We start from the raw sequence: 17597 nt of genomic DNA on the forward strand, positions 1-17597 counted from the left end.
CATGAAACACGAGATTAAATCTTGGAACGGCATTCAAACATAAAGTTTCTGAACGTTTCAAGAGGGTATTTGCGTATTTGGAACGTAATTTCAAAACTGTAAGTTAGCTCGGCTCGCCATGTTGGAATATGAAAGTCTTCGATAAAGAATGAATATTTGAAATTAAGAACAAAGATTAATTTAAATACGTGTGGACCAAATTCAACTGGAATCAATTTTTGAAAGAAAAAGCATGATTTGTGAAGCAGAGGAGGTTTGTGTAAATGGATGGAGTGTTAGTATTCTCGTAGATATATTATGAAGATGTTTAATAAGTGAAACTGTTTCCTACAAATGAGAAGCTCACAAGGGAGAAACGATGACCACGAAGTTTGGAGATGGGTGTCTCTTAGTTTCCTAACACTATTTTGTAATAGGATAATTCCCTTTTTATTTCAATAACTTTTGAGAAATTTAATAAAAAATATATTCCTTCATTGTAAAGAAAATCATCAAGAAAGATGAAATTATAATTAAGGTACCTGAACCCAATATGGCCTACATACATAAGGCTTGCGATTGTTTCTAATGGTGCACAAAGTCAGAAAGGCAAAACTAATCGCAAGATTCAAAAGAAGAATCATTTCTGGATGTTTTCTGAAAATTAGAGTCAATTCTAAATAATAACATGGTAGCAGGGAAGATTTTATTAAAAAGATACGTTTAGCCCATAATGGCCCATATGGCCTAGTCATATACTTTGTTATTTCACCTCAAAATATGCAACAGAAATTGTAAAGAAAGTACAACTATGTTGTTTTTATAGGTAGATAAGTATGTTCATACACTTACATTTTATTTACATAATGGCATATGAGATTTGCACAAAGAAATAACTTTGTTTACAAACTAATAAACAAGGGAGTAATACGTCACAATTAGTTACCAGAATACCCTGGATTACACAACAGTCTGTCCAAATGAAAGGTCCTTTATCATCTTTAGTGAGTTCCACACACTCTACGTGAACATAAGAGTAATAAATGTCACTTTTGCGCATGGTCTTCACGATATATTCCTATGCAGGCCATATTGAGTCTTACCTTACATAGTGTTATATTTCCTTTGTTATAAACTGTACTTTATATTAAAGTCTATACTAAGTACATTGTTGTAAAGTACAAATTATGAGCTAACATAATATGTACTAGAGATATAAACACCCATCACTAGCCCGACCCTGTGGCGCCGAGCGGTTAGCACATGGCGCTGCGACGCCAAGGGTCCCGGGTTCGAATCCTGGTCGGGCTTGGTTGTTTGTGAATGTCCATTCATCAATTTCATCCTTTCATCACTCATCCTCATCTTTGCAAATTAGCCAAGAAGCACAAAACGCGAAGTAAAATAAACTAAATCAATCAATCAATCAATCACCCATCACTTAGAAGATATAGTAAGTAATAACTTCCATATGCAATATTAGAACACGTAGAACACAATCAAGAGATTCAGCTATTTCGCTTCTTTGTCCTCAAGTTACTGCACTATATGTGCAGCCCACAGGTTCAATCATTTCACTCGGACAGTCTAAATGACATACTAACGTCATCTGTTGAGTTAACCATGTAAAAACTTGGAAACAGCGAATAGTCCATATTGGGTTGAGGTACCTTATTATTTAATGAAAGGTAGGAATGCATCGTCGCTCTTATGCCACCTCTGGCTAATCGCGACGATAGGGATGAGTGATAATTAGATTGATAATATTTAATTGTATAGATATTTATGTACACAACAGAAAGAAATGTGTCACTAATGCCTTATATTCAAAATACATGGTGTTTGGAATGATTGTTGCACATCCAACTTCCTACACGTAGATCGGCATTACAGCTATACAGTTGTACTGTACCTAGTGCTATTTTAAAAACTAATTGTGTAACTTCTCTGAAAATCAAAACAATTGTAAATATAATTAGACTATTACAACTTTGATATCAGAAATATATTATGTAGACCTGGTTGAAAATATAAATGTGGTGAAAATCTCGAATTGTTCACACTATTTCCTCTTCAAATGATTGTTTTTGCACTTTTGCAATAAAGCTGTTTTTTAAAAATCAGGTACTTATAGACTAGTGCAGAAAATATTAAAAAAATAACCTATTTTAAATAAGATCCTTTGGAATTTCTCTGTCGTTCGGGATTACGAAAAATCGGGATCTGACGTTGATAATTCAAACCCAGTCATTTTGAATTATTGCTTTTTTTTTACAGTACCCTTCGGCATGTAAAAACATCGATCAGAGATATCATAAAGGGCATAGATTAGGTGCTCTCTGTTTGATATCTGTGCTTTGTGAAAAAGTGCAAGAAGCATCAACAAAGTGATAGATGTTTGTGGAAAGGAAGAAAAGCGAATCCAGTTTCTATCTAAATGGTAGACTCGAGCCTGAACTTGAATTCAATGCGAAAGTATTTTCTATTCAATTTTATGATTTATAAAGTAATAATAATAATAAGCATTATGTAATTATTATTATTGCATTATTAGTAGTAATAAGAATAACAACAATACAAGTTTTTATGACTGAAGAGCAAGATATGAAATTTTACTCTGCTCGCCCCCCCCCCCCGAGAAATAAATCCTGCGGGAGGCTTTGGAGTGGGCATACCCCCAAAGCAAAAAGCTTAATACGCACAGTGATTACATTACATAACATACTGGAGGCGCCAATGCCCAAGCAGTGAATGATATTCAAATGCCTATTTGCAATATCACTCTGGCCACTCACGTGCAACAGCAAACAACCGAATGAGAAAAATTATAGTGAGCTCATGCATGTTCATGTCCAAGTTCAGTGCATGCTTAAGTCTCTGTTAACAAGAATTTCCAATCTTGGGTTAAATGAATGTAGAAACTTGGGCACAACAATACTGAAGAAACATTTAATTATTGTTGGCTCATACAGCTGTGTCTAAGTAACTACAAGGGTCATCTTTCAATGCATGGGGTTGTGAGTATGAGAGAGTTCTAATTGATAAAAATTTCTAATTTTAAGCAGATTTTAGACCATGGTCTGTGGACAAATTTTTCCAGTGTAATACTGAATAGAGATTTTGCTAAAGTTTTGCAATCTAGAGGAGCAGCTGGTCCTTTTTCTTTCTTTATTTGCTAGAGGGGTACATATCAACAATATCACGTTCAATTAGCATTTGCTATGTCTTCAAATGCAGACAATTCTTACATTTGATAGTTTTCAAGTACATAGAGAAGTAACTTTTGATCGATTGTCTCCCACGGCCAGACTATTAGCTATTATTTGGAAAGCAAATTAGTCCACATAAGTTTGACTTTACAGCTTCGTCGTTTTAGGTCACTTTTAAACTGAGACAATAAAACCGAAACTTTACAACTTTAAAAATAAAAGAAAAACTTTGTAATGAGCTATTGGATTTCAGCATGGAAAGGGACAATTAATCTATGCAGTACATTCAAATGGATAAATATATGGTATACTTTTTCAGATTATTCTCACTGGATTAAGGTTTCAGTTCTTGATTACGACATTCTCTCACAACAGTCCAAGATAATTTTCTTTATTTTTCCACGCAAGGAAAGCTTCAAGAATAGTTTAATTCACCAATTTAGGATAATAATTTATCCTTCAAAGAATGTGACAGATGGATGTACCTATCACAGGAAGTGTAGTTTACTTTAAGGACTTTAAGAACCTTTTATATTTTAATTGCAAAACAGATTTGAACCCAAATCTCACCAAAATTGTTTCTGACACTCACGATGCATTTTGCAATCATTTTTTCGATATTTTGCTTGTTTAGGTTAAAAGCGACGATGTACGTGGATGAGGGGGCAAATTATGAAGGGAGGATAGCATGGGCGTTGCCAGAATTTTTTGTAGTGACGGGGATCAGGTCCTGATAATGGAAATAATACGAATGATTATTATCATTGTGACAATGATTATTATTATACATTTATAACTATTACAAACTAATTAAAATATACCAATTTCATTTCAAATTATTATTACTATTCAATATCATATCCTTGTGGAGACTGCTACTTGATGTAGCAGATAAGGCAACATCCAACTCAACTGTTTTTCATTATTTTCTTCATTTCATGCAGTTAGTATACTGAAATGCATGGTTACCCAATATTACTATTAACTACTAAATTATGCACATATTTTGGTAATAAAGTTTATGTTTTGTGACTCTATTCTTTTAAAATGTTGAAACCTTTGAAACCATGGCCTAAATCCTAGAATATGAAAACATAATCTGGTTCTATATTTTATGCTAAATTTTTAGATCTAACGAACTATTATTATCTATACTTTAGTTAATCTGTTAGAATACTAACAAGCTGAACTTCATTTATATTATTAACAGTGAAAACAATAAGCTTTCTGCTTTTTGTAAGTTGAAATTAACTATGCCAACTTACAGGAGGGGGTTCAGGGACCTATTTAACCCCCCTTCCCGACGTCCATGCAGTAAAGCAGAGAGAAACGCACATGCTTGTTCTAGGATTTGATCCCGGGTTCTAAGTGCTAATATTGATGACTGGATATATAATACAGTCACTGATATTTCTGGCTTGTAACGTCCACATTGAAAGTCAATATGAGTCTGTTACAACTCAGAAGTCTCCGTGACTGTAAATGGTTTGTTCTCCAGCGCAAGGCCGTACGGTACAAACGACCTTACGCCCCTCTCCAACTAAAAAAGAAAGGCCCCCAGAGATGGTAGCCACGTTGACGCCATTGTGGGGCTTTCCACCTAGAGATACCTGTACCACTTCTGCTGTCCTTGTATATCATAGGAAACAGATGTACCTGCTACATCCATTATCACGGGTGGGACTACATTATTGATATTCAAGATGCTATTCTACTGATAGTTGAGCAACATTTATCTTACAGTTTCTGTGCAATGAAACATGAAACTTAGCACTGTTGATTAAACGCCACTACCCTTAAAATACTTTCCCAGGTTTATAGCTATAAGTAAACAATTTTGTGTCTCGGGTGGGACAGACGAAACACTGCCTCTTCACTTAATAAGAAGTTTACTTTAATTTCGGTTAATTGTAAAATTATGAAAAATAAGTTATTTAAGGCAAAGAGAGAAGGTAATTTACCTTTTAATATTCTAACGGAGTTGAGGCCAAATGTAAGATTTACAGGAGGATTTTTTTTGGTGCCACCGGGTGGGATACAATAGAAATCAAAAATAAATCAACATTATAAAATAAACGTACAATATGTAAAACATCTGCTACTTTCTAACTTAATTATGTATAATACTTGAATTTTTATACAAATGACAATTTGGGGTTGTTCACTCACAAGATAGGATAAATTTTCAGCACTGCATTTAATTTTAAAAATTGAATACCCCAATATGTTATAAACACACACACACACACTAAAATATCGTTCATGACCAAGTTGCAATATCAAATCTATCCGCATAACCAATTTTGATCATTATAAGGAGTGTGGTAGTTAAGAAAATTCCAGGGGGGGATTCTACCTACCGACTGTCTAGAGACAGCATCAGATAATCCTTACACACGTACGCGCACGCACGCGAGCGTATAATTTTCGAATGTGGGTTATTCATCGTGTAAATACAGGGAGGTTATTTCAGTCGTTTACCGCGACAGCGCCGACCGTTCAGCGGGCCCTCATGCAACAGGTCCCGGAAAATTGCGTTACAGGAAGTCCGTAACAGAAACAGCTTGTTTTGTTTCCACTTTTCACAATTGCAGTTACAATTACAATTGAAATAAGCACGTACCTTGTCACAAGGATGCTGGAAGAGGTGTCCTCCCAAATACAAATATTTCTGGCACCTTATTTCTGACATCTAATCTTAGATTAGACATCGCTACTTTATCCTCAGTTGACAGAAAGGGAAGACAGCATCCCGGCGCATAAAGCAAACCGAAAGCGTAAAATTATATTTAAAAGTAATAATAATGATGATCACTAACCTCCTGTGTTATAAGAGATGTTGAAAATTACCTCCATCAACAGCAATACAACACGTTTCTTAGGTTCAAGAGATCCTGTCTCTAGTAATTGTATGACCATTTTTCTGCAAGAGTTCGTTTTCACGTAATTATCGTACAGAAAAACTCTTTGTTCAAGACTATATTTGTTTAGCGGAATAACTAATGAATGATTAACAATTAACACACAATAAAGCACTAGCACTGAATAGCAGATAAACTCAATAACACAGTATAAACAACACGTGTACTGATAAACGCAAACAGAAGTGAACATAGCGTAGACTCACTATGTCTGGTAGCCAACAGTGTTGCTAACCACTAACAGACGTAGTCAAAATCTCCCTACAACGGACAAATGTCCCTAAGCCAAGTAAAGCGACTAAAAAAAAACAACACCTCATGAGCGTGCAAAACAGAAGATAAAATATACGCATTTACTTACCAAATCTTTCTCCCAGATTTTTGTAATATTTCGCAACTCTCTAATTGAGGCCTCCTAATAACAAATTCGAAGTTAAAATTTGGGGGTCACGTGTAGAAATTGCAATATAAGTTAAATTGAATGGTCCGCGATCGGCACGATTGCTCATTTTTTACCGAAAGATTTCGTGTTTCCAATACTTAAAAAAAGAAATATACATTCCTGATATTACTATGGCCCCTAATTTTAACTATGTTTGCTTATCCTAACCTAACCTTACCGTGAATGGTTCGTGGGGCTATCCGTCAATGGTTTGTGGGGCTGCCCCTGCATGGTTTTTGAACCCCAAATTTTAACTATGTGTGTTTTGCCTAACCTAACTTAACATAACCTTACCGAGAATAGTCAGGGGGGGGGGGCTATCTGTGAATAGTTTTGCGCTAATTGTGATTACGAACCCATAAAAAATCTTATTTTCGTAGCACTTTAACGGCAAACGTTCATCATCGAAGACGCCATTTTCGTATCCTGCAATTTTACGATCGATGCACTGTTGCCAAAATATGCCTTTAATCAAATCAGTCCACATTCCACATATTTTTCTACATCGTCATTGTCACTGTCACATGTTAGCACCTTCTTTGGGCAATATACCGAAATCCATAAGTTTATTAATTAGCCCACGGGAATCCTCCTGCACACTCCACCTAAAAATCTTTACAACATTAACAACTTTTTTACTGTTCTCTTCCGCCATTCTTACACGATCCATGCTCTCCAAGTATGAAATCAACAGTATGGCAACGCTGTAGACAGCGTAACTAATTGCGAACATCAATTGTTCATATCAACAAATATGGCTACCATACTTGTATACGGAGAATCATTGCGAGAATTGAAAAGCTTATTTTACAACTTCTACAAATTAATGAACAATTTTTTCACTTCACCCAAACATGTTAACTTGAGATAAATCATCACGACTAATTATTTCGTGAGTATAAGACGTAGCATAGAAATTACAGAATGGTCCGGTATTGTAAATTCTTGCCTTAATGAATAATAGGGGTGTGCGGGACAGAATTTTATAGATCCAGACGGGATCGGGACGGGAATTTTTGGGGACGGGAAATTTCCGAAGCACTGGAAATCTCGAATTCTACACGTCATTTTCACTTTAAGTGTTTGTTTTTGCATTTGTAGAATAATAACTTAAAATTTCCGATACGTTCCAGAAACTTACAATGCAGAAAACGTCGAGAATTAACGACTTTTTATAGTGATCATTCGGTATTTCCCGACTGCTCGGGATCCCGAAAAGTTGCGAAGTCATTTCCCGAAATCGGGATCAGGACGGGAATTTTTTTCCCGATCCCGGTCCCGACTTTTCGGGATCCGCACACCCCTAATGAATAACGCTGAGTCATTTACTGTTGATTATGTTATTTGAAGTCATACATGATGCTGCTGCTGTGAAGAGATAGATGTTGGTTGGTGATGCTGTATTTCCTGCAGTCTTTAACAATTCTGGTCCCATTCTATTTGTCTTTTATGTTTTTGTATCACTTAACGTTGAAAATATTCTTTACGTTTCCCCGTTAGAATGTGGCAATATTAGCACTATTTTCGCTAGAGTGGAAATGTTTTAAAAAAAGAACTTGCCTTGAAAGTTCTTGGTAACCGATAACATTTTCCGAAATTCTGATGGAGATTCGTTAGTTAGTTCTTTTTTCTCCTCCTCGCTAAAGTATCCAGATAAACTAATCTCTTCATTCCAAACCGAGAACGAAGAAATGCAAGTGACTGGCGAGTAAGCTTTGCACCTTTGCACAATAAATGTTATTTTCCAAGATTGAAAAAAGTCCCTACGTTTTCCCTCATTTGGCAAATCTGTTCCTACGCGGGCGAAATAGAGTGAAAAGCCCCTATGCCCTATGTCCCTACGGTTGGCATCACTGCCGACAGATGCAGTTTGAAGCGCCCTCTCGCGGCTGACAACTCACCCGACTCCCGATAAGCTCTCGCGACAACTGAGGATAAAGTAGCAATGTCTAATCTAAGATTAGATGTCAGAAATAAGGTGCCAGAAATATTTGTATTTGGGAGGGCACCTTTTCCAGCATCCTTGCGACAAGGTACGTGCTTCTTTCAATTGTAATTGTATCTGTAATTGTGATAAGTGGTAACTTACAAAACAAGTTGTTTCTGTTACGGACTTCCTGTAACGCAATTTGCCGGGACCTCAGCAGCCGGCGCTGTCGCGGCAAACACTGCAACTTCCAGCCAGAGCAATGCAATATCAATTACCACGCACTTGTTTACAGGTATAAATCTTTAATATACTAATCCATTTTAATGAAAGCAGTTGCATGTTTCATTCTACTCGACATTTCCGAAGGTGGTGGTTCTTCTGTCTAAATGTTTAACGAAATATTTCATGATGCCAGTGTTATTCAAATTTTCCTTATGTACTTGACACAGTGCTACAGAGTTAAGAGGGTCGTCTTACTTCATAAATCGTTATTGCGACGCGAAGCACTGAAACTACATTCAATCTTGCAAGAAGCATGTAACGTCAAAAACAAACACGCAAGAGTCACCCTTCTTCAATAAATAGCTGTCTTACCTAAGAACAATGTTAATGTAAAAATTACTAGTTGACTAACAATGAGCTTCGAAGTGACTGTGGATAAAGATGGAGATGGGCTAATAGAGAAAGTATTTCTACTGTAGTATAGGTCGGAGCATAAAATCCAAGAAAGTATTCCTAAAGATTTAAGATTTAACAGAGATTGCTGTTCTACACCCGGAACATCTTGTAAAGCATCAAGAAAATATCACGAAGAATCTTGCGCCTCACAAGTTCTAAGATTTCGTTCTGTACATCTTGTCCTGTCCAGGAAGCAGTGTGCGAATTAAAGCGGGGATGCTGGAGATTTCCCCCAAACAAAAGTTTTAATCCCTGGCAGGGTTGTTTTAATCCTCCTTAAATAAAATTGAATTGGTAGCCTACAGTATACCATTTCTTAACTACGGAACAAACATAATTTAAAATCATTTGGGAACAGTTATTTAACCTACTTCCAGAGGCACAACCACGATTTTTTGTCTGGGGGGAGGGGGGCAAGTCTCAGGATAAACGTACCAATAATAATAATATAAATAATAATAAGAAAAATGCCATTATTATTATTATTATTATTATTATTATTATTATTATTATTATTATTATTATTATTATTATTATTATTATTGCTATTGTTACTAGCAGTGTTACAACCCCCGGCATGGTCCCTGTTCACGGGCGGCAAATGTTACAACGCCTTGAACGGGCGGCAAGTAATATACAAGTCGCTGTTCGGCGGCCAAATGTTACAAGGCACTATCAGGCGTGAATACCGTTCCCTGTCCTCGGTGACATATCTTTCATTCACCGGCACCGGGCCAAATGTCACAATAGGTAGAGGGTGCCGTTCGTGGGATTGCAAACGATCCAGGTTTTTAGTTCGGATTCTGAGACGTCATTCTTGTTGTACTAGTGCGAGGCGGGGATAAAATACCTTGAAGTATTACACCTTAAAATCTACCTGACATCTGTTGGCACTGAAACAAAAACACAGCAAATTGCATTGTACCTGAAAGCATCAAATGATAACTTGGATGAACAGTATAATATAGATATATTGTAATCAACAAAATATTGGGATAACAAGCATCTTGTAGGTCCCCCTGATCCATTCTCTCACTCATTCTCACTCCTGTGATATGTCAACATGGAAATACACATACATGTCACGGATTTAATCAACGTACCATTTCCACTTTTGGTTTAAACATTAACTTGAATTTAGGTCTTTAGTCTGCCTGCTCCTGTGCTCATTTCTATCTATGTGCGCCAACCCTCGGGAAACAATTATCTGAAACAATTAGGTCAGCCCAGTTGAACCTTTTGTTCTAATGAACATGCACATAAAAGCATCAAGTCCAACATTTACAAAGTTTCTCGGACGGGGGTAATACACACAAGCCTCTCTCGTACCTTGAGAACAATTACAAGTTTACATAGTAATGCAAAACTTAATCGGCTCCAGCTGCCGGAGTACACAAATTAATCATCGGCGCGAGCAAAAATTACAAAATCACTATACAATAAAAAAAATACCACACTCGCACGACCTTGCAGTTTAACATACGCTTTCAACAAATACAGGGTGTCCGGCTTAGACTTTTAACATTACAAAACAGTATAACTATAGTTACATTCAATTTCAAATGAAACTTTGTTTGTATGGGACCGGCAACTGTGGCCATTTGCGAGAATCACCAGTACTTCGAGTTGACGTGACGCGCATGCGCGTGTAACGCATAAATTCCAAGATGGCGGAGTTGACGGTTCAGCAGAAAGTGTTCTGCGTTCTTTCACTGGCAGAAAACAAATCTGTGAAGAATGTTCAACGTGCTTTCCGGCGTGAATTCAATCTTCAACGTCACGACAATGTTCCTTCCTATTTGAGTATTGCTAAGTGGGATAAACAACTAAGATAAATTGGAAGTGTTGTGTCAGTGGGCGAGAAGTACGCGAAGAGGAAGGTATCAGAGGAAAGCATTGAAGTGATTCGCACTGCATTCACAAGAAGTCCAAGAATATCAATAAGATGCAAGTTTAGAGCTCAATATCCCTCGGTTTACTATCCATGACGTTGTGCACATAAGGTTTCGTCTACGGGCGTACAAGATCCAGTTACATCAAGGAATTTATCCTGATGATAAGCCTAAAAGACAGACGTTTTCGGGCACAATGTTAACCGAAATTGACAACAACAATGCTTTTCTGGACAAGGTGTGTCTTTCTGATGAAGCTGCATTCCACATGTGTGGCAAAGTTAACAAGCAAAATTGCCGTATTTGTAAAAGTGACAATCCTCATGAGTTTCGTGAAATTGCGAAAGACTCGACAAAAGTTAATGTGTGGTATGGGTTAATGAAAGAGAAGATAATATTCCCGTTCTTCTTTTGCTGAAGAAACAGTGAGAGGAACGAATTATTTAGACATGCTTCAGCATTACGCTGTGCCTCAAATGCCTCCAGAAACTATTTTCCAACAAGACGGAGCCCCAGCACATTTTGCTATCATTGTACGAGAATTTCTCGATGAGCATTTTCCCAGAAGATGGATAGGAAGAGGTTCTAAACCACTTATTTGGCCATAGCGCTCGCCGGATCTTTCCCCCAGGCCTTTTTCTTTTGGGGGTTTATCAAAGACCAAGTTTACAGTATGCCCGTTGAGAACTCGGAAGAACCGCGTAACAGAAATCGTCAGTCGTTAACAATGTGACCCCTCAAATGCTAGTGAATATCTGGACGGAATTGGAATATCGGTTCAACATCTGCCGGGTGGGGGGGGGGGCTCATATCGAGGTTGTGTGAAGTGCTGGTGCTGGGACAAAAGAAAATGCACGAGTTTTTTTACCAAAATTTAAATTTTGGTATTATAATTGGGTTTCTCTTCAAAATTATGATCTTTTGTAATGTTAAAGGTCTAAGAAGGACACTCTGTATAAGACTAATCAGTCGACCTTTGATATGCTAATTGAAACGACTGGGCGGTTAGTTACACTAAAATGGAGCACACTTTGACAAGTCACATGAAAAGTTAACTTATTAAAAAGGAGCTTTTATATTTAAATGCAGACAATCAAAATATTAAAAAAACATATATGAGAAACGATCTTTTATATAACCATTACTCAAAATACAAGACACGACAGTTAGGTTCGGAATTCCTGAGTCACGTTGAGAATCAATGTCATTTCGGCTTTTATGGTAAGGCGTTGAAACGAAACAATACATTCGTACATGAACATGAACCTGCCCAAGAATACTCTACGCAGACTCTGTTACACCGTCGGATCGTCCATCTCTCCTGGATACGGGAATTCGCACTATATTCCTTTGCGGCAAAAATGTTTCTTCGGGGGTCGACCGCGACGAAGGGTGGTGGCGACGATATCTGGCGCTTTCACTTTCACTGGACGTCGCGTAAACCTCCTTCTCTCACGCGTCGGCTGTACGTTCTCATCTCGAACGCTGGCTGTAGCTTCTCAACCGTCGGTCTGGAATCCTTCCTATCTCGGGCACCGGGCGTCTCCCAAGCGTCGGTCTGAAGTCCTCTCTCTCTCTCTCTCTCTCTCTCTCTCTCTCTCTCTCTCTCTCTCTCTCTCTCTCTCTCTCTCTCTCTCGGGCATCGGGCATCTATTAAGCGACAGTCTGGAATCCTCTTTCTTGGCGTCGGATGTCTCTCCGTCGTTACCATGTGGGCACTAGAGGTTCGGCTCTATCGTCGTGGTGGATGGAGTTTGGCATCGGCGTTGGTTGGCTTTGCGGCATGGTGCGTCGGTGGTGTTGGCGTTGGCGTAGGCGGTACGTTCTCATCCCGATGCTAGTGGAGTGTTGTTGCTGCAGGATTCAGGGAAAACCGGCGCCCCTCTTCTCTCTATCGTCTTAGCCGGCCATGGTTCTGGATTGTCCTCGTTTCACAAAAACAAATCACCGCGAATGATATCACCGAAACAAGCACACGCGAATTACTTCAGAGGCGGTTACTCGCTGACTGTCCGCAAACAAAGCAAAGTTCACGAAAACAATGAGTGCACTGGAGTCTAGCGCGGGGGTCAAAATCCTGTCAAACTGTGTGGAGAACTCGAAGTCCCGCAGATTTATACGAGATTCAAAAATGTCAGTTGGAAAGACGTTAAACTGGCCTTGGCTTCGGTTCGAAGGGAGTGCAACAACACGGTTCTATTGTGTCTAAATGCGGTCAAAGGGCGTGTCTTCAGGTCGGTGCAGCGGATTAAGTTCTCGCCTACCTGACGTATATCTGGGAATCCGTGCTCCGCCGTGCATCTCTGATGAAAACCAACTTGCCCTCACGTAGTGATTCTCTGTTGATCTCGACGAAATAAAATCCATCTTCATTCGTAACACGCCGCTTCGATTGCCCAAATTTCATGTACTTCGCCGTGTTGACGATTTGTGCTGTGAGCCAAGAACCTGTCCCCCAAACCGCCGATGTTTTGCTCGAATTTCAAATTTACCACAAATACTCATTGGAAATATTCAAATGACAAAAACCAAATCTCACACTATACACAAGTCATAATATGATGAATTATACAAAATGATAAATATTGATCTGTGATTTTATACGTCACTGGATACCGTGACAGCAGGGCCGACGCTAGCCAATTTGCCGCTCTCGACAGTGGCGGCAGATGCCGCTCTCTTTCGAACCCCCTCCCTTCCCCGTCATTACGCAGAAACGGGAAATTGAAAATCAATATAGGCCTATTCCTAAGTAAAACATCAAACTATAAAATATATAATGAGACTTGTTACGCCATTTCAATATTATTAAGCACAAAAGATATCTCGCTCGATCACAGTTAAACTAAAAAAAGCGACACTAATTTCATATTACGAGGGTCACTATTTATATTTTGAGCCTTGGCAACACTGATTGAAGTTAGGCGCGATTTGACGTTTGCACGGAATCGTCTGGCATTATTGACCATAACGTACTTCAAATGTTTTGTCAATAGCTTCATTTGTGTTGTTTATGTTGCCTTGGAGATTGCGCGACAACAATAAAATGGAATTAACTCGTGAACATTTTCGTGCGATGATTTTTTACGATTTTCGACGTGGATTATCAAGAAAAGAGTGCATCGATCAACTTACTCCCACATTTGGCGATGAAGCCCCATCCTTTGCCACTGTGAAACGCTGGTATAACGAATTTAATCGTGGCCGCCATTCGCTCACCGACAAGATTCGCGAAGGTCGTCCAAAATCAGTTGTTGTTCAAGAAAACATTGATGCTGTGCAAAACCTAATACTGCAAGATCGTCATGTGACATACTGTGAGATTGAGGCAACCATAGGCATTAGTTCCACCAGCATATATAAAATATTACATGATCATTTAGCTGTGAGAAAGGTATGTTCCCGTTGGATCCCACACAATTTGACAAAAACTCAAAAAGACGCTCGCGTCAATTGGTGCAAACAAATGCTCAATAAATACAATCGTGGTGCTTCAAAAGACGTATATAAGATTGTAACAGGTGACGAATCATGGATATATGCATATGAGCCGGAACGTAAACAGCAGTTGACTGTATGGGTGTTTCAAGATGAACCCAATCCAACAAAAGTTGTTCGCGCTCGAAGCACATCGAAACAAATGGTCGCCTGTTTTTTCTGTAAAACTGGTCATGTGGCAACTAACTGTGCCTTTAGAGGAACGTAGAACGGTCAACTCTGAATGGTACACAACAATTTGTTTGCCGGAGGTCTTCGGTCAAATACGGAAAACAAACAAGCGCCATCGGATCATTCTTCATCAAGACAATGCCAGCTGTCACACATCTCGTCTAACAACCGACTTTATGAACAGTCAAAAAATCGAATTGATGGGTCATCCGCCGTACAGTCCTGATTTGGCACCCAATGACGTCTTCTTGTTCCCGAATGTCAAGAATAAATTGCGTGGACAACGATTTTCGTCGGCGGAAGACGCCGTTGATGCTTTCAAAAACCATATTATGGAGGTGTCTCAAGAAGATTGGAACAACTGCTTTGACAAATGGTTCGAACGAATGCAAAAGTGTATTGACCATAAAGGAGAATACTTCGAAAAACAATAAAGCAGTTTTCAATGACAAATTCGTGTTTTTTCATTGTTAGGCTCAAAATATAAATAGTGACCCCCGTATTATTATGTTTTATGAAAACTCTCTCTCTCTCTCTCTTAAACGTATCTTAAATGTAACAAGTATTTGGAAAGAAATGAAGGCTTGACTTCATATGTTTACCGCTGTAGTTCTGCGATATATGATTGGATTTGTAAAAGAATTACATGTAATATTCCCAGGTCTTCGCGTTGGTGATCTGAGGTCTGAATTCTTTCCTGCGTTGTCCCCGCATAAAGCGGCACTGGTGTTCACCCAGCCTCAAATTAATGTGTACCTGGTGGCAACCCTCCCAGGTAAAGGCAGCCGGAGAGTGGTGCTCATCACATCACCTCCAAAATGGCCGAGATCGAGAATGTGTGTGGCCCTACTCTCCCATCCTCTAAATGTGCCTTGATGACATGGTGCTATATGCACAGGAAACTTTACCATTGCATGTAATATTATTATTCGTGTATGTAATGCTATCTTGCATAAAATGGAAACAAGCGTGTTTCAGACATAATTGACTGAAGATAGTATTTTTATTAGCCTTAATTCCCCCCCAAAAACACTTTGTTCGCCACTTTCCACGGTCACCGACAAAGTTAATAAATTCGAAGTTCTACACTCACATTAGGTGCAAAATCATGACCCTTTATCAGTTTAACGTCTCCTTTGGTGTGATTGTTTTATTATAGTCGAATACACTTTTAGTTCATTATTCAGTAGCTTCATGTGTTAACATTCCGGGAGTTTTCTACACTTTTCAAACAAAAGCATGTCTTTATGGTTTCAAATATCATAAAATAAATTGAAAATTCACTATGATGTTTAAGCTGCTCAAATCTTTCTCTTAGAGCTAAAATAATCGTCATACTGAAACAGCTTCTTCTTTCGATATGGGCCCTGAGCAGTGTTGCCCATCTTTGGATCATCTATATCTAAATTCGATGCCAATTCTTTCTCAACAACCGGGACTCACAGGTCGCCACCCCCTACGCCTTCACGAGTAGAGGAAAGAAGGCCCTGCCAGGCTGCCAAGTCGCGTCTAAGAAACTTTGAAATGTTTCATCACTCCTGCATTTTTCAAAGCGCTGATGCGTTTGCAAGAAATAATCTAACAGCATCCAACACATCGTAGATTAATGTTTTGAAGACATTTGCTCATTACATTACGTAGAGTAAAAAATCATACCAGATAACTAGTGAGCAAATAAATGTAAAGCCATACAACTGGTTTGCAGTACACTGACATTCATGTGTGGCCATTTGGACTGTTTTATTGTCGGCACTTATTTGAAGAAGCGTATCATAGACCTCTGAGTTAAGGCATCGAATCTGCTTTCCCACCTTGTGGCACTCCATGGTTTTAAAGTGAGATTACTGATATGTTCCTTCAAAACGGTGGGTTGGCATATATTAACTTCCAAGTTATATAATATAATTATAAAGTTCAACTTTTCAATAGGCTTATTTTTTCTCTTCTCTTCAAATTTTGCCGCCCTGAAAATTTGCCGCTCTGGGCTGTGGCAAGGTTCGACACCCCCTTCCGCCGGTCCTGGTTACTAGTGGCAGTAGTAGTATCAAAGACGCAAAAATTACGCAAAAAGGGGATAGTAGTCGGTGCTAACGCATTGTTTGGAACAAACGATTTGAAATATTTTTTCATGTTCAATTTCACATTAGCTAATAATGGAAAACAAGCACACGAACTGTATTTTTGCATGGCAGAAGAGGAATGACAAATGCATTCCGAAGATAATTCCTTTGGTACATAACATGTATAACTTTCATGTACAAGATACGTTTTACACATATGCAACTTGGAGCGACATAAAATAAGCTAACACTATTTTTTGAACATATTGAAAGTTTATTCAATAAAACTATACAACACATATTATTTAAATAGAATACAGAAAACAATTACATTGGGAGCAAAGCGAGCAAGAAAATGTTTAGATCCAATTCTTGCAACTGAAAACAATATTGATTTAATAGGGTGCAAATAATTTCTCGAGGCTCCATGGCATTCTCACTTTTACAATTTTTTCATTTCGATCGCTCGGCGTCCATGGCCGACTCCCGCCGCCCCTTAGTTACGGCTCTGAACTTGACGAGACTGAGAAAAGCAGGCATTGCGAACGAAGCGAGCAAGAAAATTTTACGAAATGTATTTTTATTTGCATAAAATTTAATATCGAGGGGAGCAATTGCTCCTCTGTGCCCTTTGCCGTCAACGTTTGCCTCTCCTTCCCCCCTTAGAATTGACTTCCATCGAAGGTTTGTGGGGACAATGTCCCTGCCCCCCTGTGGTTGCGCCACTGCCTACTTCGCGTCTGAAGTTCAATTTTTACTCGTTTAGATTGTCGCCGGACACAGAAGTTTTTCAAAATGCTCCCAGACTTGGGACATT

The sequence above is a fragment of the Lepisma saccharinum genome, chromosome 14 (assembly GCF_977018435.1).
Source record: "Lepisma saccharinum chromosome 14, izLepSacc3.1, whole genome shotgun sequence".
In the NCBI taxonomy this organism is placed as follows: domain Eukaryota; kingdom Metazoa; phylum Arthropoda; class Insecta; order Zygentoma; family Lepismatidae; genus Lepisma; species Lepisma saccharinum.